The 25,555-nt window shown below is 45.4% G+C and overlaps 7 non-coding genes across 7 annotated transcripts; all 7 read right to left on the bottom strand.

Annotated features, from left to right (window-relative positions):
* Positions 1-1,973: 1,973 nt before the first annotated feature.
* trnav-aac (transfer RNA valine (anticodon AAC)) lies at positions 1,974-2,046 on the bottom strand. The gene has a single exon. It is a non-coding gene; the product is annotated as a tRNA-Val (tRNA).
* A 3,301-nt stretch (positions 2,047-5,347) lies between these two features.
* Positions 5,348-5,420, bottom strand: trnav-aac (transfer RNA valine (anticodon AAC)). The gene has a single exon. It is a non-coding gene; the product is annotated as a tRNA-Val (tRNA).
* A 3,285-nt stretch (positions 5,421-8,705) lies between these two features.
* On the bottom strand, positions 8,706-8,778 carry trnav-aac (transfer RNA valine (anticodon AAC)). The gene has a single exon. It is a non-coding gene; the product is annotated as a tRNA-Val (tRNA).
* A 3,285-nt stretch (positions 8,779-12,063) lies between these two features.
* trnav-aac (transfer RNA valine (anticodon AAC)) lies at positions 12,064-12,136 on the bottom strand. Its single transcript has one exon. It is a non-coding gene; the product is annotated as a tRNA-Val (tRNA).
* Positions 12,137-15,439: 3,303 nt separating this feature from the next.
* On the bottom strand, positions 15,440-15,512 carry trnav-aac (transfer RNA valine (anticodon AAC)). The gene has a single exon. It is a non-coding gene; the product is annotated as a tRNA-Val (tRNA).
* A 3,297-nt stretch (positions 15,513-18,809) lies between these two features.
* Positions 18,810-18,882, bottom strand: trnav-aac (transfer RNA valine (anticodon AAC)). Its single transcript has one exon. It is a non-coding gene; the product is annotated as a tRNA-Val (tRNA).
* A 3,297-nt stretch (positions 18,883-22,179) lies between these two features.
* On the bottom strand, positions 22,180-22,252 carry trnav-aac (transfer RNA valine (anticodon AAC)). The gene has a single exon. It is a non-coding gene; the product is annotated as a tRNA-Val (tRNA).
* Between the last annotated feature and the right edge of the window lie 3,303 nt (positions 22,253-25,555).

Below are 25,555 nucleotides of genomic sequence, written 5' to 3'. Positions count from 1 at the left end.
ACTTGCCTGGGACGGCACAACTGTTTGCGATTTTCCGCGCGGGAGTCGAACACGATCATGATCATGACAGTAGAGACATTTTGGAATATTTGGCAGTATCCCACACTACAGTTAATTCCCTGCGAAGCAAACCCATTTTACTTTTGTTTTCAACATCAATATACAGTGGACACCGAAACAGCATTTTAACAATGCTGCAGCATTGGAGTTGATCAGCAGAAATGACAGTGGTGGGATTCGAACCCGCGCCCCTTTCGAGACTGGAACCTGGATCCAGCGCCTTAGACCGCTCGGCCACACTACCAGCCGGCGGCGCCGCCTCATTTTCTTATATTTCCAATTGTGCTCCTGCATAACAACAGATGCAAAGTCACATGAAAAGGGTTCCATGATTCCTCTCGGACTCGCACAGCTGCTGGGATGTGCCCGGCAACAATGTCAATTTCGCAGCAGATATTGATAGCCCATCAATCCAGGCAAAAATCAATGGTAAGCTCAGTCTATCTTGTCAGACTCTTTTCAGCTACAAATGTATCTGTGAGTGCGTGAGAATATGGGTTCGCTTATGATTTGGTCAAATAACCATGAGCTGCTTGACATTACTGGAATTTCCATTCTTGCTTTGCTAAATGATTTCACCCATTGCTCGAAACAGGACGACTTTCACGTTTACACGGAACACGAAACACACCGGACTACAGGGAAAATGCACAAACCTGAGCAGGCCGTGTTCCGCATCATACCGTGCAGCATCGTTTCAGTCACTGTGTATGTGTTTTTTTTTCAGAATAGGAGTCCCAAAGAATGTTCTCCACCCTAAAACCGGAGGTAGCATTACAATCCGAGAACGACAGATCACCTTGAGAGAATGCTCTGACCTCGGAGCCAGTTCGAGATGCCACTTTCCTTGCCTTTTACCTTAACCGTGCAATTTGCTACTGAGACGTTCACTCCTGGACATGAGCCACATGGATACCAACTGAATTGGAAACCTGTGTGGGAATCGAGGAGAAGCGACTCAATAAATTTTGCTAAATTCCGTGGTGCTTTTTATAAATGCAGTTTCTGTTCACCTCAATCTAAAAGCCAGTTTCTGAACATAGTAACAGAAGTCAAAAGGTAATTACCTCACCCCACCCCCACTCCAGAAGAGGTGCTAACTGCCCTTGAGTGCTTTTTGTTCTCGATGTGAAGAGCTTTCACCCCTGAGTCACCTTCACGTCTCTGGTTGCTGAGTGAATCACAAAGAAGGAATTTCACCAGAGCTGCAACTGCCTCACTTCCCCACTCGCCCTCCCCGTTTACATTTTCCTGCTCGTCAGTGATTTAAAGAAAACCAAATGGATGCGATGTCATTCTGTAGCCTCTCTGTCGATTTCTCCGTTTCAGTTCCAACATGACTTAGATCTCGGTGCGGACCTTCATAATAGCGACGCTCTGAATGCGCAAGTCGAAAGGTTCCTCTGAGAGTGCAATTTCTTTCATTGCTGTTGCTGATTGAATGAGCCACTAACGTGCGAATTGCTCCAAAACATGATTCAGGATATCTGGTGCCAATTCCCGCACGTTGAATAACGATTGACAGCTTCCAAATGAGGTATTTCTGAGACGACCTTGGGGTACATTTGACAGACAGACAAGTTCAGGAATTCGTGGTGCGCTGTGACACCAGAGCATCTGCTTCTTTCCTGTCTTTGAAGCGAGCCGCCTGCGCAAGGAAGGCAAATGCGGTACTACTTTTCGTGGAAGGATCAGAAGGCGGTAACTACACTCTCCAACAGAATGGCATATGATCAGAACCAGGTTGGAGAAAAACTTAACAACGCTTTGCACTGTAATTAAATGGAATTGCATTACATTTCACGACGAGAACAGATTTGTTGAAGCAAATTCGAAGGCAGGTTTGCAGATGGGAAAGATGCAAGAAAGCTCAGCTCTTGTCCATGTAAAAGGCTGCAGTTGAAGAACAAAACAGTTTCTGCCCAGTTTCGAACTGGGGACCTTTCGCGTGTTAGGCGAACGTGATGACCACTACACTACAGAAACGAGCCACAGCCGCCCGTGCTGCGGCCCTGTGGCGTCCAGCACTGAAAGTTGAATCCGTTCTATGTTTCACCTTTCTGTTTCCGATAGCTCGTTATTGTCCAGCGTAATCGACATCTTGAAAACGTAAAAAAGACACTTTAAATTGATGACAGGATATAGACAAAGATGTCGTCGATGTTTATTCCGTGGGGCGAGATGGAATAGGCTGGTGGAATAAACTTTCCCTGCAGCGTAACAGCTGCGACATGACCTTATGGAAGGGTGGTAAACTGAGTATTTACGTGTTTTACCCAAGTTGGTGTGAGTTGAAAACTCGACAGCATAGCTTTAAGGTGAGTGGGCTGAAAGTGACAAAGGACCTGAGGCACATTTCCCACAAAGAAGGTTGTGCGTGTTTGGAATGATCTACCAGAGGAAGTGGAGGAGGCTATTACACTCAGAAAATTGCAAAGGTAATCGGGTGAGTTTCTGGATAGGATGCGTTTAGAGGGATTGGGGCCAAATGCTGGGGAACGGGACTTGTGTAATTTTGGCTATGTGGTGAGCATGGACGAGGGGTGCACCGAAGTATTTTTTTCCACGGTGTACCCCAATAACGTCATGTTGCTTCCACCGGCTTTAAAGGATTACTTTTCAGCGGAGTTTGCCATCGCAGTCTGTGGCACAATCATTTAGTCTGTTCGACTGCTCACGGGAAAGGTAGTATTGTGAAACAGTGTAGAAACGAAGGACTTCCTTACTTTAGCTCCGACTGACCATACTCTGTGAAATTTTCCCAGATCCTCAGCTGAGGATTTTGGCTGCTGGAAGTTACCTCAGAAACCCTGTTAAATCGAAATGTATTGAGCGAATCGCAAAACAGAAAGCATTTAACACGGAACACAAACAAAACTGGCATACCTCACGCATTTTCAGACACAGAGATGCATGAATGCTAAATGTGATACAGTCCGAGGGCATGAGTCATAAAGTAATCTCACAACTAACAACGGGGCATTTCCAAACGACTCTTTCAAACATGCTGCAGCCTTACTGCACCACCACTTTCCAGACAATGCTGAAAAGAGAGAAAGAAAGAACATAATAAGAATTGGCCGTAAAAAGTGAATTTCACCAATCACAGTCTCGATTAGATTACCTTTCCCTTCTGATGTTTCCAGGACGGAAATGAAGGAAATGTGAGAAATTCAATAAGGTAGGACATCGAAATTCATTGGGACGATTTTCCCATTAGCTAGAAACCCAAATAACAACGAGTAGAGTCACCGTAGGACTTCGTTTCACAACAGCGATGAAATAACAGTCTCCATTCGGTTCCAGTGAAGGCTCAACTTGCCTGGGACGGCACAACTGTTTGCGATTTTCCGCGCGGGAGTCGAACACGATCATGATCATGACAGTAGAGACATTTTGGAATATTTGGCAGTATCCCACACTACAGTTAATTCCCTGCGAAGCAAACCCATTTTACTTTTGTTTTCAACATCAATATACAGTGGACACCGAAACAGCATTTTAACAATGCTGCAGCATTGGAGTTGATCAGCAGAAATGACAGTGGTGGGATTCGAACCCGCGCCCCTTTCGAGACTGGAACCTGGATCCAGCGCCTTAGACCGCTCGGCCACACTACCAGCCGGCGGCGCCGCCTCATTTTCTTATATTTCCAATTGTGCTCCTGCATAACAACAGATGCAAAGTCACATGAAAAGGGTTCCATGATTCCTCTCGGACTCGCACAGCTGCTGGGATGTGCCCGGCAACAATGTCAATTTCGCAGCAGATATTGATAGCCCATCAATCCAGGCAAAAATCAATGGTAAGCTCAGTCTATCTTGTCAGACTCTTTTCAGCTACAAATGTATCTGTGAGTGCGTGAGAATATGGGTTCGCTTATGATTTGGTCAAATAACCATGAGCTGCTTGACATTACTGGAATTTCCATTCTTGCTTTGCTAAATGATTTCACCCATTGCTCGAAACAGGACGACTTTCACGTTTACACGGAACACGAAACACACCGGACTACAGGGAAAATGCACAAACCTGAGCAGGCCGTGTTCCGCATCATACCGTGCAGCATCGTTTCAGTCACTGTATGTGTTTTTTTTTCAGAATAGGAGTCCCAAAGAATGTTCTCCACCCTAAAACCGGAGGTAGCATTACAATCCGAGAACGACAGATCACCTTGAGAGAATGCTCTGACCTCGGAGCCAGTTCGAGATGCCACTTTCCTTGCCTTTTACCTTAACCGTGCAATTTGCTACTGAGACGTTCACTCCTGGACATGAGCCACATGGATACCAACTGAATTGGAAACCTGTGTGGGAATCGAGGAGAAGCGACTCAATAAATTTTGCTAAATTCCGTGGTGCTTTTTATAAATGCAGTTTCTGTTCACCTCAATCTAAAAGCCAGTTTCTGAACATAGTAACAGAAGTCAAAAGGTAATTACCTCACCCCACCCCCACTCCAGAAGAGGTGCTAACTGCCCTTGAGTGCTTTTTGTTCTCGATGTGAAGAGCTTTCACCCCTGAGTCACCTTCACGTCTCTGGTTGCTGAGTGAATCACAAAGAAGGAATTTCACCAGAGCTGCAACTGCCTCACTTCCCCACTCGCCCTCCCCGTTTACATTTTCCTGCTCGTCAGTGATTTAAAGAAAACCAAATGGATGCGATGTCATTCTGTAGCCTCTCTGTCGATTTCTCCGTTTCAGTTCCAACATGACTTAGATCTCGGTGCGGACCTTCATAATAGCGACGCTCTGAATGCGCAAGTCGAAAGGTTCCTCTGAGAGTGCAATTTCTTTCATTGCTGTTGCTGATTGAATGAGCCACTAACGTGCGAATTGCTCCAAAACATGATTCAGGATATCTGGTGCCAATTCCCGCACGTTGAATAACGATTGACAGCTTCCAAATGAGGTATTTCTGAGACGACCTTGGGGTACATTTGACAGACAGACAAGTTCAGGAATTCGTGGTGCGCTGTGACACCAGAGCATCTGCTTCTTTCCTGTCTTTGAAGCGAGCCGCCTGCGCAAGGAAGGCAAATGCGGTACTACTTTTCGTGGAAGGATCAGAAGGCGGTAACTACACTCTCCAACAGAATGGCATATGATCAGAACCAGGTTGGAGAAAAACTTAACAACGCTTTGCACTGTAATTAAATGGAATTGCATTACATTTCACGACGAGAACAGATTTGTTGAAGCAAATTCGAAGGCAGGTTTGCAGATGGGAAAGATGCAAGAAAGCTCAGCTCTTGTCCATGTAAAAGGCTGCAGTTGAAGAACAAAACAGTTTCTGCCCAGTTTCGAACTGGGGACCTTTCGCGTGTTAGGCGAACGTGATGACCACTACACTACAGAAACGAGCCACAGCCGCCCGTGCTGCGGCCCTGTGGCGTCCAGCACTGAAAGTTGAATCCGTTCTATGTTTCACCTTTCTGTTTCCGATAGCTCGTTATTGTCCAGCGTAATCGACATCTTGAAAACGTAAAAAAGACACTTTAAATTGATGACAGGATATAGACAAAGATGTCGTCGATGTTTATTCCGTGGGGCGAGATGGAATAGGCTGGTGGAATAAACTTTCCCTGCAGCGTAACAGCTGCGACATGACCTTATGGAAGGGTGGTAAACTGAGTATTTACGTGTTTTACCCAAGTTGGTGTGAGTTGAAAACTCGACAGCATAGCTTTAAGGTGAGTGGGCTGAAAGTGACAAAGGACCTGAGGCACATTTCCCACAAAGAAGGTTGTGCGTGTTTGGAATGATCTACCAGAGGAAGTGGAGGAGGCTATTACACTCAGAAAATTGCAAAGGTAATCGGGTGAGTTTCTGGATAGGATGCGTTTAGAGGGATTGGGGCCAAATGCTGGGGAACGGGACTTGTGTAATTTTGGCTATGTGGTGAGCATGGACGAGGGGTGCACCGAAGTATTTTTTTCCACGGTGTACCCCAATAACGTCATGTTGCTTCCACCGGCTTTAAAGGATTACTTTTCAGCGGAGTTTGCCATCGCAGTCTGTGGCACAATCATTTAGTCTGTTCGACTGCTCACGGGAAAGGTAGTATTGTGAAACAGTGTAGAAACGAAGGACTTCCTTACTTTAGCTCCGACTGACCATACTCTGTGAAATTTTCCCAGATCCTCAGCTGAGGATTTTGGCTGCTGGAAGTTACCTCAGAAACCCTGTTAAATCGAAATGTATTGAGCGAATCGCAAAACAGAAAGCATTTAACACGGAACACAAACAAAACTGGCATACCTCACGCATTTTCAGACACAGAGATGCATGAATGCTAAATGTGATACAGTCCGAGGGCATGAGTCATAAAGTAATCTCACAACTAACAACGGGGCATTTCCAAACGACTCTTTCAAACATGCTGCAGCCTTACTGCACCACCACTTTCCAGACAATGCTGAAAAGAGAGAAAGAAAGAACATAATAAGAATTGGCCGTAAAAAGTGAATTTCACCAATCACAGTCTCGATTAGATTACCTTTCCCTTCTGATGTTTCCAGGACGGAAATGAAGGAAATGTGAGAAATTCAATAAGGTAGGACATCGAAATTCATTGGGACGATTTTCCCATTAGCTAGAAACCCAAATAACAACGAGTAGAGTCACCGTAGGACTTCGTTTCACAACAGCGATGAAATAACAGTCTCCATTCGGTTCCAGTGAAGGCTCAACTTGCCTGGGACGGCACAACTGTTTGCGATTTTCCGCGCGGGAGTCGAACACGATCATGATCATGACAGTAGAGACATTTTGGAATATTTGGCAGTATCCCACACTACAGTTAATTCCCTGCGAAGCAAACCCATTTTACTTTTGTTTTCAACATCAATATACAGTGGACACCGAAACAGCATTTTAACAATGCTGCAGCATTGGAGTTGATCAGCAGAAATGACAGTGGTGGGATTCGAACCCGCGCCCCTTTCGAGACTGGAACCTGGATCCAGCGCCTTAGACCGCTCGGCCACACTACCAGCCGGCGGCGCCGCCTCATTTTCTTATATTTCCAATTGTGCTCCTGCATAACAACAGATGCAAAGTCACATGAAAAGGGTTCCATGATTCCTCTCGGACTCGCACAGCTGCTGGGATGTGCCCGGCAACAATGTCAATTTCGCAGCAGATATTGATAGCCCATCAATCCAGGCAAAAATCAATGGTAAGCTCAGTCTATCTTGTCAGACTCTTTTCAGCTACAAATGTATCTGTGAGTGCGTGAGAATATGGGTTCGCTTATGATTTGGTCAAATAACCATGAGCTGCTTGACATTACTGGAATTTCCATTCTTGCTTTGCTAAATGATTTCACCCATTGCTCGAAACAGGACGACTTTCACGTTTACACGGAACACGAAACACACCGGACTACAGGGAAAATGCACAAACCTGAGCAGGCCGTGTTCCGCATCATACCGTGCAGCATCGTTTCAGTCACTGTGTATGTGTTTTTTTTTCAGAATAGGAGTCCCAAAGAATGTTCTCCACCCTAAAACCGGAGGTAGCATTACAATCCGAGAACGACAGATCACCTTGAGAGAATGCTCTGACCTCGGAGCCAGTTCGAGATGCCACTTTCCTTGCCTTTTACCTTAACCGTGCAATTTGCTACTGAGACGTTCACTCCTGGACATGAGCCACATGGATACCAACTGAATTGGAAACCTGTGTGGGAATCGAGGAGAAGCGACTCAATAAATTTTGCTAAATTCCGTGGTGCTTTTTATAAATGCAGTTTCTGTTCACCTCAATCTAAAAGCCAGTTTCTGAACATAGTAACAGAAGTCAAAAGGTAATTACCTCACCCCACCCCCACTCCAGAAGAGGTGCTAACTGCCCTTGAGTGCTTTTTGTTCTCGATGTGAAGAGCTTTCACCCCTGAGTCACCTTCACGTCTCTGGTTGCTGAGTGAATCACAAAGAAGGAATTTCACCAGAGCTGCAACTGCCTCACTTCCCCACTCGCCCTCCCCGTTTACATTTTCCTGCTCGTCAGTGATTTAAAGAAAACCAAATGGATGCGATGTCATTCTGTAGCCTCTCTGTCGATTTCTCCGTTTCAGTTCCAACATGACTTAGATCTCGGTGCGGACCTTCATAATAGCGACGCTCTGAATGCGCAAGTCGAAAGGTTCCTCTGAGAGTGCAATTTCTTTCATTGCTGTTGCTGATTGAATGAGCTCCAAAACATGATTCAGGATATCTGGTGCCAATTCCCGCACGTTGAATAACGATTGACAGCTTCCAAATGAGGTATTTCTGAGACGACCTTGGGGTACATTTGACAGACAGACAAGTTCAGGAATTCGTGGTGCGCTGTGACACCAGAGCATCTGCTTCTTTCCTGTCTTTGAAGCGAGCCACCTGCGCAAGGAAGGCAAATGCGGTACTGCTTTTCGTGGAAGGATCAGAAGGCGGTAACTACACTCTCCAACAGAATGGCATATGATCAGAACCAGGTTGGAGAAAAACTTAACAACGCTTTGCACTGTAATTAAATGGAATTGCATTACATTTCACGACGAGAACAGATTTGTTGAAGCAAATTCGAAGGCAGGTTTGCAGATGGGAAAGATGCAAGAAAGCTCAGCTCTTGTCCATGTAAAAGGCTGCAGTTGAAGAACAAAACAGTTTCTGCCCAGTTTCGAACTGGGGACCTTTCGCGTGTTAGGCGAACGTGATGACCACTACACTACAGAAACGAGCCACAGCCGCCCGTGCTGCGGCCCTGTGGCGTCCAGCACTGAAAGTTGAATCCGTTCTATGTTTCACCTTTCTGTTTCCGATAGCTCGTTATTGTCCAGCGTAATCGACATCTTGAAAACGTAAAAAAGACACTTTAAATTGATGACAGGATATAGACAAAGATGTCGTCGATGTTTATTCCGTGGGGCGAGATGGAATAGGCTGGTGGAATAAACTTTCCCTGCAGCGTAACAGCTGCGACATGACCTTATGGAAGGGTGGTAAACTGAGTATTTACGTGTTTTACCCAAGTTGGTGTGAGTTGAAAACTCGACAGCATAGATTTAAGGTGAGTGGGCTGAAAGTGACAAAGGACCTGAGGCACATTTCCCACAAAGAAGGTTGTGCGTGTTTGGAATGATCTACCAGAGGAAGTGGAGGAGGCTATTACACTCAGAAAATTGCAAAGGTAATCGGGTGAGTTTCTGGATAGGATGCGTTTAGAGGGATTGGGGCCAAATGCTGGGGAACGGGACTTGTGTAATTTTGGCTATGTGGTGAGCATGGACGAGGGGTGCACCGAAGTATTTTTTTCCACGGTGTACCCCAATAACGTCATGTTGCTTCCACCGGCTTTAAAGGATTACTTTTCAGCGGAGTTTGCCATCGCAGTCTGTGGCACAATCATTTAGTCTGTTCGACTGCTCACGGGAAAGGTAGTATTGTGAAACAGTGTAGAAACGAAGGACTTTCTTACTTTAGCTCCGACTGACCATACTCTGTGAAATTTTCCCAGATCCTCAGCTGAGGATTTTGGCTGCTGGAAGTTACCTCAGAAACCCTGTTAAATCGAAATGTATTGAGCGAATCGCAAAACAGAAAGCATTTAACACGGAACACAAACAAAACTGGCATACCTCACGCATTTTCAGACACAGAGATGCATGAATGCTAAATGTGATACAGTCCGAGGGCATGAGTCATAAAGTAATCTCACAACTAACAACGGGGCATTTCCAAACGACTCTTTCAAACATGCTGCAGCCTTACTGCACCACCACTTTCCAGACAATGCTGAAAAGAGAGAAAGAAAGAACATAATAAGAATTGGCCGTAAAAAGTGAATTTCACCAATCACAGTCTCGATTAGATTACCTTTCCCTTCTGATGTTTCCAGGACGGAAATGAAGGAAATGTGAGAAATTCAATAAGGTAGGACATCGAAATTCATTGGGACGATTTTCCCATTAGCTAGAAACCCAAATAACAACGAGTAGAGTCACCGTAGGACTTCGTTTCACAACAGCGATGAAATAACAGTCTCCATTCGGTTCCAGTGAAGGCTCAACTTGCCTGGGACGGCACAACTGTTTGCGATTTTCCGCGCGGGAGTCGAACACGATCATGATCATGACAGTAGAGACATTTTGGAATATTTGGCAGTATCCCACACCACAGTTAATTCCCTGCGAAGCAAACCCATTTTACTTTTGTTTTCAACATCAATATACAGTGGACACCGAAACAGCATTTTAACAATGCTGCAGCATTGGAGTTGATCAGCAGAAATGACAGTGGTGGGATTCGAACCCGCGCCCCTTTCGAGACTGGAACCTGGATCCAGCGCCTTAGACCGCTCGGCCACACTACCAGCCGGCGGCGCCGCCTCATTTTCTTATATTTCCAATTGTGCTCCTGCATAACAACAGATGCAAAGTCACATGAAAAGGGTTCCATGATTCCTCTCGGACTCGCACAGCTGCTGGGATGTGCCCGGCAACAATGTCAATTTCGCAGCAGATATTGATAGCCCATCAATCCAGGCAAAAATCAATGGTAAGCTCAGTCTATCTTGTCAGACTCTTTTCAGCTACAAATGTATCTGTGAGTGCGTGAGAATATGGGTTCGCTTATGATTTGGTCAAATAACCATGAGCTGCTTGACATTACTGGAATTTCCATTCTTGCTTTGCTAAATGATTTCACCCATTGCTCGAAACAGGACGACTTTCACGTTTACACGGAACACGAAACACACCGGACTACAGGGAAAATGCACAAACCTGAGCAGGCCGTGTTCCGCATCATACCGTGCAGCATCGTTTCAGTCACTGTGTATGTGTTTTTTTTTCAGAATAGGAGTCCCAAAGAATGTTCTCCACCCTAAAACCGGAGGTAGCATTACAATCCGAGAACGACAGATCACCTTGAGAGAATGCTCTGACCTCGGAGCCAGTTCGAGATGCCACTTTCCTTGCCTTTTACCTTAACCGTGCAATTTGCTACTGAGACGTTCACTCCTGGACATGAGCCACATGGATACCAACTGAATTGGAAACCTGTGTGGGAATCGAGGAGAAGCGACTCAATAAATTTTGCTAAATTCCGTGGTGCTTTTTATAAATGCAGTTTCTGTTCACCTCAATCTAAAAGCCAGTTTCTGAACATAGTAACAGAAGTCAAAAGGTAATTACCTCACCCCACCCCCACTCCAGAAGAGGTGCTAACTGCCCTTGAGTGCTTTTTGTTCTCGATGTGAAGAGCTTTCACCCCTGAGTCACCTTCACGTCTCTGGTTGCTGAGTGAATCACAAAGAAGGAATTTCACCAGAGCTGCAACTGCCTCACTTCCCCACTCGCCCTCCCCGTTTACATTTTCCTGCTCGTCAGTGATTTAAAGAAAACCAAATGGATGCGATGTCATTCTGTAGCCTCTCTGTCGATTTCTCCGTTTCAGTTCCAACATGACTTAGATCTCGGTGCGGACCTTCATAATAGCGACGCTCTGAATGCGCAAGTCGAAAGGTTCCTCTGAGAGTGCAATTTCTTTCATTGCTGTTGCTGATTGAATGAGCTCCAAAACATGATTCAGGATATCTGGTGCCAATTCCCGCACGTTGAATAACGATTGACAGCTTCCAAATGAGGTATTTCTGAGACGACCTTGGGGTACATTTGACAGACAGACAAGTTCAGGAATTCGTGGTGCGCTGTGACACCAGAGCATCTGCTTCTTTCCTGTCTTTGAAGCGAGCCGCCTGCGCAAGGAAGGCAAATGCGGTACTGCTTTTCGTGGAAGGATCAGAAGGCGGTAACTACACTCTCCAACAGAATGGCATATGATCAGAACCAGGTTGGAGAAAAACTTAACAACGCTTTGCACTGTAATTAAATGGAATTGCATTACATTTCACGACGAGAACAGATTTGTTGAAGCAAATTCGAAGGCAGGTTTGCAGATGGGAAAGATGCAAGAAAGCTCAGCTCTTGTCCATGTAAAAGGCTGCAGTTGAAGAACAAAACAGTTTCTGCCCAGTTTCGAACTGGGGACCTTTCGCGTGTTAGGCGAACGTGATGACCACTACACTACAGAAACGAGCCACAGCCGCCCGTGCTACGGCCCTGTGGCGTCCAGCACTGAAAGTTGAATCCGTTCTATGTTTCACCTTTCTGTTTCCGATAGCTCGTTATTGTCCAGCGTAATCGACATCTTGAAAACGTAAAAAAGACACTTTAAATTGATGACAGGATATAGACAAAGATGTCGTCGATGTTTATACCGTGGGGCGAGATGGAATAGGCTGGTGGAATAAACTTTCCCTGCAGCGTAACAGCTGCGACATGACCTTATGGAAGGGTGGTAAACTGAGTATTTACGTGTTTTACCCAAGTTGGTGTGAGTTGAAAACTCGACAGCATAGATTTAAGGTGAGTGGGCTGAAAGTGACAAAGGACCTGAGGCACATTTCCCACAAAGAAGGTTGTGCGTGTTTGGAATGATCTACCAGAGGAAGTGGAGGAGGCTATTACACTCAGAAAATTGCAAAGGTAATCGGGTGAGTTTCTGGATAGGATGCGTTTAGAGGGATTGGGGCCAAATGCTGGGGAACGGGACTTGTGTAATTTTGGCTATGTGGTGAGCATGGACGAGGGGTGCACCGAAGTATTTTTTTCCACGGTGTACCCCAATAACGTCATGTTGCTTCCACCGGCTTTAAAGGATTACTTTTCAGCGGAGTTTGCCATCGCAGTCTGTGGCACAATCATTTAGTCTGTTCGACTGCTCACGGGAAAGGTAGTATTGTGAAACAGTGTAGAAACGAAGGACTTCCTTACTTTAGCTCCGACTGACCATACTCTGTGAAATTTTCCCAGATCCTCAGCTGAGGATTTTGGCTGCTGGAAGTTACCTCAGAAACCCTGTTAAATCGAAATGTATTGAGCGAATCGCAAAACAGAAAGCATTTAACACGGAACACAAACAAAACTGGCATACCTCACGCATTTTCAGACACAGAGATGCATGAATGCTAAATGTGATACAGTCCGAGGGCATGAGTCATAAAGTAATCTCACAACTAACAACGGGGCATTTCCAAACGACTCTTTCAAACATGCTGCAGCCTTACTGCACCACCACTTTCCAGACAATGCTGAAAAGAGAGAAAGAAAGAACATAATAAGAATTGGCCGTAAAAAGTGAATTTCACCAATCACAGTATCGATTAGATTACCTTTCCCTTCTGATGTTTCCAGGACGGAAATGAAGGAAATGTGAGAAATTCAATAAGGTAGGACATCGAAATTCATTGGGACGATTTTCCCATTAGCTAGAAACCCAAATAACAACGAGTAGAGTCACCGTAGGACTTCGTTTCACAACAGCGATGAAATAACAGTCTCCATTCGGTTCCAGTGAAGGCTCAACTTGCCTGGGACGGCACAACTGTTTGCGATTTTCCGCGCGGGAGTCGAACACGATCATGATCATGACAGTAGAGACATTTTGGAATATTTGGCAGTATCCCACACCACAGTTAATTCCCTGCGAAGCAAACCCATTTTACTTTTGTTTTCAACATCAATATACAGTGGACACCGAAACAGCATTTTAACAATGCTGCAGCATTGGAGTTGATCAGCAGAAATGACAGTGGTGGGATTCGAACCCGCGCCCCTTTCGAGACTGGAACCTGGATCCAGCGCCTTAGACCGCTCGGCCACACTACCAGCCGGCGGCGCCGCCTCATTTTCTTATATTTCCAATTGTGCTCCTGCATAACAACAGATGCAAAGTCACATGAAAAGGGTTCCATGATTCCTCTCGGACTCGCACAGCTGCTGGGATGTGCCCGGCAACAATGTCAATTTCGCAGCAGATATTGATAGCCCATCAATCCAGGCAAAAATCAATGGTAAGCTCAGTCTATCTTGTCAGACTCTTTTCAGCTACAAATGTATCTGTGAGTGCGTGAGAATATGGGTTCGCTTATGATTTGGTCAAATAACCATGAGCTGCTTGACATTACTGGAATTTCCATTCTTGCTTTGCTAAATGATTTCACCCATTGCTCGAAACAGGACGACTTTCACGTTTACACGGAACACGAAACACACCGGACTACAGGGAAAATGCACAAACCTGAGCAGGCCGTGTTCCGCATCATACCGTGCAGCATCGTTTCAGTCACTGTGTATGTGTTTTTTTTTCAGAATAGGAGTCCCAAAGAATGTTCTCCACCCTAAAACCGGAGGTAGCATTACAATCCGAGAACGACAGATCACCTTGAGAGAATGCTCTGACCTCGGAGCCAGTTCGAGATGCCACTTTCCTTGCCTTTTACCTTAACCGTGCAATTTGCTACTGAGACGTTCACTCCTGGACATGAGCCACATGGATACCAACTGAATTGGAAACCTGTGTGGGAATCGAGGAGAAGCGACTCAATAAATTTTGCTAAATTCCGTGGTGCTTTTTATAAATGCAGTTTCTGTTCACCTCAATCTAAAAGCCAGTTTCTGAACATAGTAACAGAAGTCAAAAGGTAATTACCTCACCCCACCCCCACTCCAGAAGAGGTGCTAACTGCCCTTGAGTGCTTTTTGTTCTCGATGTGAAGAGCTTTCACCCCTGAGTCACCTTCACGTCTCTGGTTGCTGAGTGAATCACAAAGAAGGAATTTCACCAGAGCTGCAACTGCCTCACTTCCCCACTCGCCCTCCCCGTTTACATTTTCCTGCTCGTCAGTGATTTAAAGAAAACCAAATGGATGCGATGTCATTCTGTAGCCTCTCTGTCGATTTCTCCGTTTCAGTTCCAACATGACTTAGATCTCGGTGCGGACCTTCATAATAGCGACGCTCTGAATGCGCAAGTCGAAAGGTTCCTCTGAGAGTGCAATTTCTTTCATTGCTGTTGCTGATTGAATGAGCCACTAACGTGCGAATTGCTCCAAAACATGATTCAGGATATCTGGTGCCAATTCCCGCACGTTGAATAACGATTGACAGCTTCCAAATGAGGTATTTCTGAGACGACCTTGGGGTACATTTGACAGACAGACAAGTTCAGGAATTCGTGGTGCGCTGTGACACCAGAGCATCTGCTTCTTTCCTGTCTTTGAAGCGAGCCGCCTGCGCAAGGAAGGCAAATGCGGTACTGCTTTTCGTGGAAGGATCAGAAGGCGGTAACTACACTCTCCAACAGAATGGCATATGATCAGAACCAGGTTGGAGAAAAACTTAACAACGCTTTGCACTGTAATTAAATGGAATTGCATTACATTTCACGACGAGAACAGATTTGTTGAAGCAAATTCGAAGGCAGGTTTGCAGATGGGAAAGATGCAAGAAAGCTCAGCTCTTGTCCATGTAAAAGGCTGCAGTTGAAGAACAAAACAGTTTCTGCCCAGTTTCGAACTGGGGACCTTTCGCGTGTTAGGCGAACGTGATGACCACTACACTACAGAAACGAGCCACAGCCGCCCGTGCTACGGCCCTGTGGCGTCCAGCACTGAAAGTTCAATCCGTTCTATGTTTCACCTTTCTGTTTCCGATAGCTCGTTATTGTCCAGCGTAATCGACATCTTGAAAACGTAAAAAAGACACTTTAAATTGATGACAGGATATAGACAAAGATGTCGTCGATGTTTATACCGTGGGGCGAGATGGAATAGGCTGGTGGAATAAACTTTCCCTGCAGCGTAACAGCTGCGACATGACCTTATGGAAGGGTGGTAAACTGAGTATTTACGTGTTTTACCCAAGTTGGTGTGAGTTGAAAACTCGACAGCATAGATTTAAGGTGAGTGGGCTGAAAGTGACAAAGGACCTGAGGCACATTTCCCACAAAGAAGGTTGTGCGTGTTTGGAATGATCTACCAGAGGAAGTGGAGGAGGCTATTACACTCAGAAAATTGCAAAGGTAATCGGGTGAGTTTCTGGATAGGATGCGTTTAGAGGGATTGGGGCCAAATGCTGGGGAACGGGACTTGTGTAATTTTGGCTATGTGGTGAGCATGGACGAGGGGTGCACCGAAGTATTTTTTTCCACGGTGTACCCCAATAACGTCATGTTGCTTCCACCGGCTTTAAAGGATTACTTTTCAGCGGAGTTTGCCATCGCAGTCTGTGGCACAATCATTTAGTCTGTTCGACTGCTCACGGGAAAGGTAGTATTGTGAAACAGTGTAGAAACGAAGGACTTCCTTACTTTAGCTCCGACTGACCATACTCTGTGAAATTTTCCCAGATCCTCAGCTGAGGATTTTGGCTGCTGGAAGTTACCTCAGAAACCCTGTTAAATCGAAATGTATTGAGCGAATCGCAAAACAGAAAGCATTTAACACGGAACACAAACAAAACTGGCATACCTCACGCATTTTCAGACACAGAGATGCATGAATGCTAAATGTGATACAGTCCGAGGGCATGAGTCATAAAGTAATCTCACAACTAACAACGGGGCATTTCCAAACGACTCTTTCAAACATGCTGCAGCCTTACTGCACCACCACTTTCCAGACAATGCTGAAAAGAGAGAAAGAAAGAACATAATAAGAATTGGCCGTAAAAAGTGAATTTCACCAATCACAGTCTCGATTAGATTACCTTTCCCTTCTGATGTTTCCAGGACGGAAATGAAGGAAATGTGAGAAATTCAATAAGGTAGGACATCGAAATTCATTGGGACGATTTTCCCATTAGCTAGAAACCCAAATAACAACGAGTAGAGTCACCGTAGGACTTCGTTTCACAACAGCGATGAAATAACAGTCTCCATTCGGTTCCAGTGAAGGCTCAACTTGCCTGGGACGGCACAACTGTTTGCGATTTTCCGCGCGGGAGTCGATCATGATCATGACAGTAGAGACATTTTGGAATATTTGGCAGTATCCCACACCACAGTTAATTCCCTGCGAAGCAAACCCATTTTACTTTTGTTTTCAACATCAATATACAGTGGACACCGAAACAGCATTTTAACAATGCTGCAGCATTGGAGTTGATCAGCAGAAATGACAGTGGTGGGATTCGAACCCGCGCCCCTTTCGAGACTGGAACCTGGATCCAGCGCCTTAGACCGCTCGGCCACACTACCAGCCGGCGGCGCCGCCTCATTTTCTTATATTTCCAATTGTGCTCCTGCATAACAACAGATGCAAAGTCACATGAAAAGGGTTCCATGATTCCTCTCGGACTCGCACAGCTGCTGGGATGTGCCCGGCAACAATGTCAATTTCGCAGCAGATATTGATAGCCCATCAATCCAGGCAAAAATCAATGGTAAGCTCAGTCTATCTTGTCAGACTCTTTTCAGCTACAAATGTATCTGTGAGTGCGTGAGAATATGGGTTCGCTTATGATTTGGTCAAATAACCATGAGCTGCTTGACATTACTGGAATTTCCATTCTTGCTTTGCTAAATGATTTCACCCATTGCTCGAAACAGGACGACTTTCACGTTTACACGGAACACGAAACACACCGGACTACAGGGAAAATGCACAAACCTGAGCAGGCCGTGTTCCGCATCATACCGTGCAGCATCGTTTCAGTCACTGTGTATGTGTTTTTTTTTCAGAATAGGAGTCCCAAAGAATGTTCTCCACCCTAAAACCGGAGGTAGCATTACAATCCGAGAACGACAGATCACCTTGAGAGAATGCTCTGACCTCGGAGCCAGTTCGAGATGCCACTTTCCTTGCCTTTTACCTTAACCGTGCAATTTGCTACTGAGACGTTCACTCCTGGACATGAGCCACATGGATACCAACTGAATTGGAAACCTGTGTGGGAATCGAGGAGAAGCGACTCAATAAATTTTGCTAAATTCCGTGGTGCTTTTTATAAATGCAGTTTCTGTTCACCTCAATCTAAAAGCCAGTTTCTGAACATAGTAACAGAAGTCAAAAGGTAATTACCTCACCCCACCCCCACTCCAGAAGAGGTGCTAACTGCCCTTGAGTGCTTTTTGTTCTCGATGTGAAGAGCTTTCACCCCTGAGTCACCTTCACGTCTCTGGTTGCTGAGTGAATCACAAAGAAGGAATTTCACCAGAGCTGCAACTGCCTCACTTCCCCACTCGCCCTCCCCGTTTACATTTTCCTGCTCGTCAGTGATTTAAAGAAAACCAAATGGATGCGATGTCATTCTGTAGCCTCTCTGTCGATTTCTCCGTTTCAGTTCCAACATGACTTAGATCTCGGTGCGGACCTTCATAATAGCGACGCTCTGAATGCGCAAGTCGAAAGGTTCCTCTGAGAGTGCAATTTCTTTCATTGCTGTTGCTGATTGAATGAGCCACTAACGTGCGAATTGCTCCAAAACATGATTCAGGATATCTGGTGCCAATTCCCGCACGTTGAATAACGATTGACAGCTTCCAAATGAGGTATTTCTGAGACGACCTTGGGGTACATTTGACAGACAGACAAGTTCAGGAATTCGTGGTGCGCTGTGACACCAGAGCATCTGCTTCTTTCCTGTCTTTGAAGCGAGCCGCCTGCGCAAGGAAGGCAAATGCGGTACTGCTTTTCGTGGAAGGATCAGAAGGCGGTAACTACACTCTCCAACAGAATGGCATATGATCAGAACCAGGTTGGAGAAAAACTTAACAACGCTTTGCACTGTAATTAAATGGAATTGCATTACATTTCACGACGAGAACAGATTTGTTGAAGCAAATTCGAAGGCAGGTTTGCAGATGGGAAAGATGCAAGAAAGCTCAGCTCTTGTCCATGTAAAAGGCTGCAGTTGAAGAACAAAACAGTTTCTGCCCAGTTTCGAACTGGGGACCTTTCGCGTGTTAGGCGAACGTGATGACCACTACACTACAGAAACGAGCCACAGCCGCCCGTGCTACGGCCCTGTGGCGTCCAGCACTGAAAGTTGAATCCGTTCTATGTTTCACCTTTCTGTTTCCGATAGCTCGTTATTGTCCAGCGTAATCGACATCTTGAAAACGTAAAAAAGACACTTTAAATTGATGACAGGATATAGACAAAGATGTCGTCGATGTTTATACCGTGGGGCGAGATGGAATAGGCTGGTGGAATAAACTTTCCCTGCAGCGTAACAGCTGCGACATGACCTTATGGAAGGGTGGTAAACTGAGTATTTACGTGTTTTACCCAAGTTGGTGTGAGTTGAAAACTCGACAGCATAGATTTAAGGTGAGTGGGCTGAAAGTGACAAAGGACCTGAGGCACATTTCCCACAAAGAAGGTTGTGCGTGTTTGGAATGATCTACCAGAGGAAGTGGAGGAGGCTATTACACTCAGAAAATTGCAAAGGTAATCGGGTGAGTTTCTGGATAGGATGCGTTTAGAGGGATTGGGGCCAAATGCTGGGGAACGGGACTTGTGTAATTTTGGCTATGTGGTGAGCATGGACGAGGGGTGCACCGAAGTATTTTTTTCCACGGTGTACCCCAATAACGTCATGTTGCTTCCACCGGCTTTAAAGGATTACTTTTCAGCGGAGTTTGCCATCGCAGTCTGTGGCACAATCATTTAGTCTGTTCGACTGCTCACGGGAAAGGTAGTATTGTGAAACAGTGTAGAAACGAAGGACTTCCTTACTTTAGCTCCGACTGACCATACTCTGTGAAATTTTCCCAGATCCTCAGCTGAGGATTTTGGCTGCTGGAAGTTACCTCAGAAACCCTGTTAAATCGAAATGTATTGAGCGAATCGCAAAACAGAAAGCATTTAACACGGAACACAAACAAAACTGGCATACCTCACGCATTTTCAGACACAGAGATGCATGAATGCTAAATGTGATACAGTCCGAGGGCATGAGTCATAAAGTAATCTCACAACTAACAACGGGGCATTTCCAAACGACTCTTTCAAACATGCTGCAGCCTTACTGCACCACCACTTTCCAGACAATGCTGAAAAGAGAGAAAGAAAGAACATAATAAGAATTGGCCGTAAAAAGTGAATTTCACCAATCACAGTCTCGATTAGATTACCTTTCCCTTCTGATGTTTCCAGGACGGAAATGAAGGAAATGTGAGAAATTCAATAAGGTAGGACATCGAAATTCATTGGGACGATTTTCCCATTAGCTAGAAACCCAAATAACAACGAGTAGAGTCACCGTAGGACTTCGTTTCACAACAGCGATGAAATAACAGTCTCCATTCGGTTCCAGTGAAGGCTCAACTTGCCTGGGACGGCACAACTGTTTGCGATTTTCCGCGCGGGAGTCGATCATGATCATGACAGTAGAGACATTTTGGAATATTTGGCAGTATCCCACACCACAGTTAATTCCCTGCGAAGCAAACCCATTTTACTTTTGTTTTCAACATCAATATACAGTGGACACCGAAACAGCATTTTAACAATGCTGCAGCATTGGAGTTGATCAGCAGAAATGACAGTGGTGGGATTCGAACCCGCGCCCCTTTCGAGACTGGAACCTGGATCCAGCGCCTTAGACCGCTCGGCCACACTACCAGCCGGCGGCGCCGCCTCATTTTCTTATATTTCCAATTGTGCTCCTGCATAACAACAGATGCAAAGTCACATGAAAAGGGTTCCATGATTCCTCTCGGACTCGCACAGCTGCTGGGATGTGCCCGGCAACAATGTCAATTTCGCAGCAGATATTGATAGCCCATCAATCCAGGCAAAAATCAATGGTAAGCTCAGTCTATCTTGTCAGACTCTTTTCAGCTACAAATGTATCTGTGAGTGCGTGAGAATATGGGTTCGCTTATGATTTGGTCAAATAACCATGAGCTGCTTGACATTACTGGAATTTCCATTCTTGCTTTGCTAAATGATTTCACCCATTGCTCGAAACAGGACGACTTTCACGTTTACACGGAACACGAAACACACCGGACTACAGGGAAAATGCACAAACCTGAGCAGGCCGTGTTCCGCATCATACCGTGCAGCATCGTTTCAGTCACTGTGTATGTGTTTTTTTTTCAGAATAGGAGTCCCAAAGAATGTTCTCCACCCTAAAACCGGAGGTAGCATTACAATCCGAGAACGACAGATCACCTTGAGAGAATGCTCTGACCTCGGAGCCAGTTCGAGATGCCACTTTCCTTGCCTTTTACCTTAACCGTGCAATTTGCTACTGAGACGTTCACTCCTGGACATGAGCCACATGGATACCAACTGAATTGGAAACCTGTGTGGGAATCGAGGAGAAGCGACTCAATAAATTTTGCTAAATTCCGTGGTGCTTTTTATAAATGCAGTTTCTGTTCACCTCAATCTAAAAGCCAGTTTCTGAACATAGTAACAGAAGTCAAAAGGTAATTACCTCACCCCACCCCCACTCCAGAAGAGGTGCTAACTGCCCTTGAGTGCTTTTTGTTCTCGATGTGAAGAGCTTTCACCCCTGAGTCACCTTCACGTCTCTGGTTGCTGAGTGAATCACAAAGAAGGAATTTCACCAGAGCTGCAACTGCCTCACTTCCCCACTCGCCCTCCCCGTTTACATTTTCCTGCTCGTCAGTGATTTAAAGAAAACCAAATGGATGCGATGTCATTCTGTAGCCTCTCTGTCGATTTCTCCGTTTCAGTTCCAACATGACTTAGATCTCGGTGCGGACCTTCATAATAGCGACGCTCTGAATGCGCAAGTCGAAAGGTTCCTCTGAGAGTGCAATTTCTTTCATTGCTGTTGCTGATTGAATGAGCCACTAACGTGCGAATTGCTCCAAAACATGATTCAGGATATCTGGTGCCAATTCCCGCACGTTGAATAACGATTGACAGCTTCCAAATGAGGTATTTCTGAGACGACCTTGGGGTACATTTGACAGACAGACAAGTTCAGGAATTCGTGGTGCGCTGTGACACCAGAGCATCTGCTTCTTTCCTGTCTTTGAAGCGAGCCGCCTGCGCAAGGAAGGCAAATGCGGTACTGCTTTTCGTGGAAGGATCAGAAGGCGGTAACTACACTCTCCAACAGAATGGCATATGATCAGAACCAGGTTGGAGAAAAACTTAACAACGCTTTGCACTGTAATTAAATGGAATTGCATTACATTTCACGACGAGAACAGATTTGTTGAAGCAAATTCGAAGGCAGGTTTGCAGATGGGAAAGATGCAAGAAAGCTCAGCTCTTGTCCATGTAAAAGGCTGCAGTTGAAGAACAAAACAGTTTCTGCCCAGTTTCGAACTGGGGACCTTTCGCGTGTTAGGCGAACGTGATGACCACTACACTACAGAAACGAGCCACAGCCGCCCGTGCTACGGCCCTGTGGCGTCCAGCACTGAAAGTTGAATCCGTTCTATGTTTCACCTTTCTGTTTCCGATAGCTCGTTATTGTCCAGCGTAATCGACATCTTGAAAACGTAAAAAAGACACTTTAAATTGATGACAGGATATAGACAAAGATGTCGTCGATGTTTATACCGTGGGGCGAGATGGAATAGGCTGGTGGAATAAACTTTCCCTGCAGCGTAACAGCTGCGACATGACCTTATGGAAGGGTGGTAAACTGAGTATTTACGTGTTTTACCCAAGTTGGTGTGAGTTGAAAACTCGACAGCATAGATTTAAGGTGAGTGGGCTGAAAGTGACAAAGGACCTGAGGCACATTTCCCACAAAGAAGGTTGTGCGTGTTTGGAATGATCTACCAGAGGAAGTGGAGGAGGCTATTACACTCAGAAAATTGCAAAGGTAATCGGGTGAGTTTCTGGATAGGATGCGTTTAGAGGGATTGGGGCCAAATGCTGGGGAACGGGACTTGTGTAATTTTGGCTATGTGGTGAGCATGGACGAGGGGTGCACCGAAGTATTTTTTTCCACGGTGTACCCCAATAACGTCATGTTGCTTCCACCGGCTTTAAAGGATTACTTTTCAGCGGAGTTTGCCATCGCAGTCTGTGGCACAATCATTTAGTCTGTTCGACTGCTCACGGGAAAGGTAGTATTGTGAAACAGTGTAGAAACGAAGGACTTCCTTACTTTAGCTCCGACTGACCATACTCTGTGAAATTTTCCCAGATCCTCAGCTGAGGATTTTGGCTGCTGGAAGTTACCTCAGAAACCCTGTTAAATCGAAATGTATTGAGCGAATCGCAAAACAGAAAGCATTTAACACGGAACACAAACAAAACTGGCATACCTCACGCATTTTCAGACACAGAGATGCATGAATGCTAAATGTGATACAGTCCGAGGGCATGAGTCATAAAGTAATCTCACAACTAACAACGGGGCATTTCCAAACGACTCTTTCAAACATGCTGCAGCCTTACTGCACCACCACTTTCCAGACAATGCTGAAAAGAGAGAAAGAAAGAACATAATAAGAATTGGCCGTAAAAAGTGAATTTCACCAATCACAGTCTCGATTAGATTACCTTTCCCTTCTGATGTTTCCAGGACGGAAATGAAGGAAATGTGAGAAATTCAATAAGGTAGGACATCGAAATTCATTGGGACGATTTTCCCATTAGCTAGAAACCCAAATAACAACGAGTAGAGTCACCGTAGGACTTCGTTTCACAACAGCGATGAAATAACAGTCTCCATTCGGTTCCAGTGAAGGCTCAACTTGCCTGGGACGGCACAACTGTTTGCGATTTTCCGCGCGGGAGTCGAACACGATCATGATCATGACAGTAGAGACATTTTGGAATATTTGGCAGTATCCCACACCACAGTTAATTCCCTGCGAAGCAAACCCATTTTACTTTTGTTTTCAACATCAATATACAGTGGACACCGAAACAGCATTTTAACAATGCTGCAGCATTGGAGTTGATCAGCAGAAATGACAGTGGTGGGATTCGAACCCGCGCCCCTTTCGAGACTGGAACCTGGATCCAGCGCCTTAGACCGCTCGGCCACACTACCAGCCGGCGGCGCCGCCTCATTTTCTTATATTTCCAATTGTGCTCCTGCATAACAACAGATGCAAAGTCACATGAAAAGGGTTCCATGATTCCTCTCGGACTCGCACAGCTGCTGGGATGTGCCCGGCAACAATGTCAATTTCGCAGCAGATATTGATAGCCCATCAATCCAGGCAAAAATCAATGGTAAGCTCAGTCTATCTTGTCAGACTCTTTTCAGCTACAAATGTATCTGTGAGTGCGTGAGAATATGGGTTCGCTTATGATTTGGTCAAATAACCATGAGCTGCTTGACATTACTGGAATTTCCATTCTTGCTTTGCTAAATGATTTCACCCATTGCTCGAAACAGGACGACTTTCACGTTTACACGGAACACGAAACACACCGGACTACAGGGAAAATGCACAAACCTGAGCAGGCCGTGTTCCGCATCATACCGTGCAGCATCGTTTCAGTCACTGTGTATGTGTTTTTTTTTCAGAATAGGAGTCCCAAAGAATGTTCTCCACCCTAAAACCGGAGGTAGCATTACAATCCGAGAACGACAGATCACCTTGAGAGAATGCTCTGACCTCGGAGCCAGTTCGAGATGCCACTTTCCTTGCCTTTTACCTTAACCGTGCAATTTGCTACTGAGACGTTCACTCCTGGACATGAGCCACATGGATACCAACTGAATTGGAAACCTGTCTGGGAATCGAGGAGAAGCGACTCAATAAATTTTGCTAAATTCCGTGGTGCTTTTTATAAATGCAGTTTCTGTTCACCTCAATCTAAAAGCCAGTTTCTGAACATAGTAACAGAAGTCAAAAGGTAATTACCTCACCCCACCCCCACTCTAGAAGAGGTGCTAACTGCCCTTGAGTGCTTTTTGTTCTCGATGTGAAGAGCTTTCACCCCTGAGTCACCTTCACGTCTCTGGTTGCTGAGTGAATCACAAAGAAGGAATTTCACCAGAGCTGCAACTGCCTCACTTCCCCACTCGCCCTCCCCGTTTACATTTTCCTGCTCGTCAGTGATTTAAAGAAAACCAAATGGATGCGATGTCATTCTGTAGCCTCTCTGTCGATTTCTCCGTTTCAGTTCCAACATGACTTAGATCTCGGTGCGGACCTTCATAATAGCGACGCTCTGAATGCGCAAGTCGAAAGGTTCCTCTGAGAGTGCAATTTCTTTCATTGCTGTTGCTGATTGAATGAGCCACTAACGTGCGAATTGCTCCAAAACATGATTCAGGATATCTGGTGCCAATTCCCGCACGTTGAATAACGATTGACAGCTTCCAAATGAGGTATTTCTGAGACGACCTTGGGGTACATTTGACAGACAGACAAGTTCAGGAATTCGTGGTGCGCTGTGACACCAGAGCATCTGCTTCTTTCCTGTCTTTGAAGCGAGCCGCCTGCGCAAGGAAGGCAAATGCGGTACTGCTTTTCGTGGAAGGATCAGAAGGCGGTAACTACACTCTCCAACAGAATGGCATATGATCAGAACCAGGTTGGAGAAAAACTTAACAACGCTTTGCACTGTAATTAAATGGAATTGCATTACATTTCACGACGAGAACAGATTTGTTGAAGCAAATTCGAAGGCAGGTTTGCAGATGGGAAAGATGCAAGAAAGCTCAGCTCTTGTCCATGTAAAAGGCTGCAGTTGAAGAACAAAAC

Source organism: Chiloscyllium plagiosum, unplaced genomic scaffold (assembly GCF_037043375.1).
Source record: "Chiloscyllium plagiosum isolate Xiang-an unplaced genomic scaffold, Cpla_swu_hap1 HiC_scaffold_48, whole genome shotgun sequence".
Lineage (NCBI taxonomy): Eukaryota > Metazoa > Chordata > Chondrichthyes > Orectolobiformes > Hemiscylliidae > Chiloscyllium > Chiloscyllium plagiosum.
This window is presented reverse-complemented; position numbering and strand designations above follow the sequence as displayed.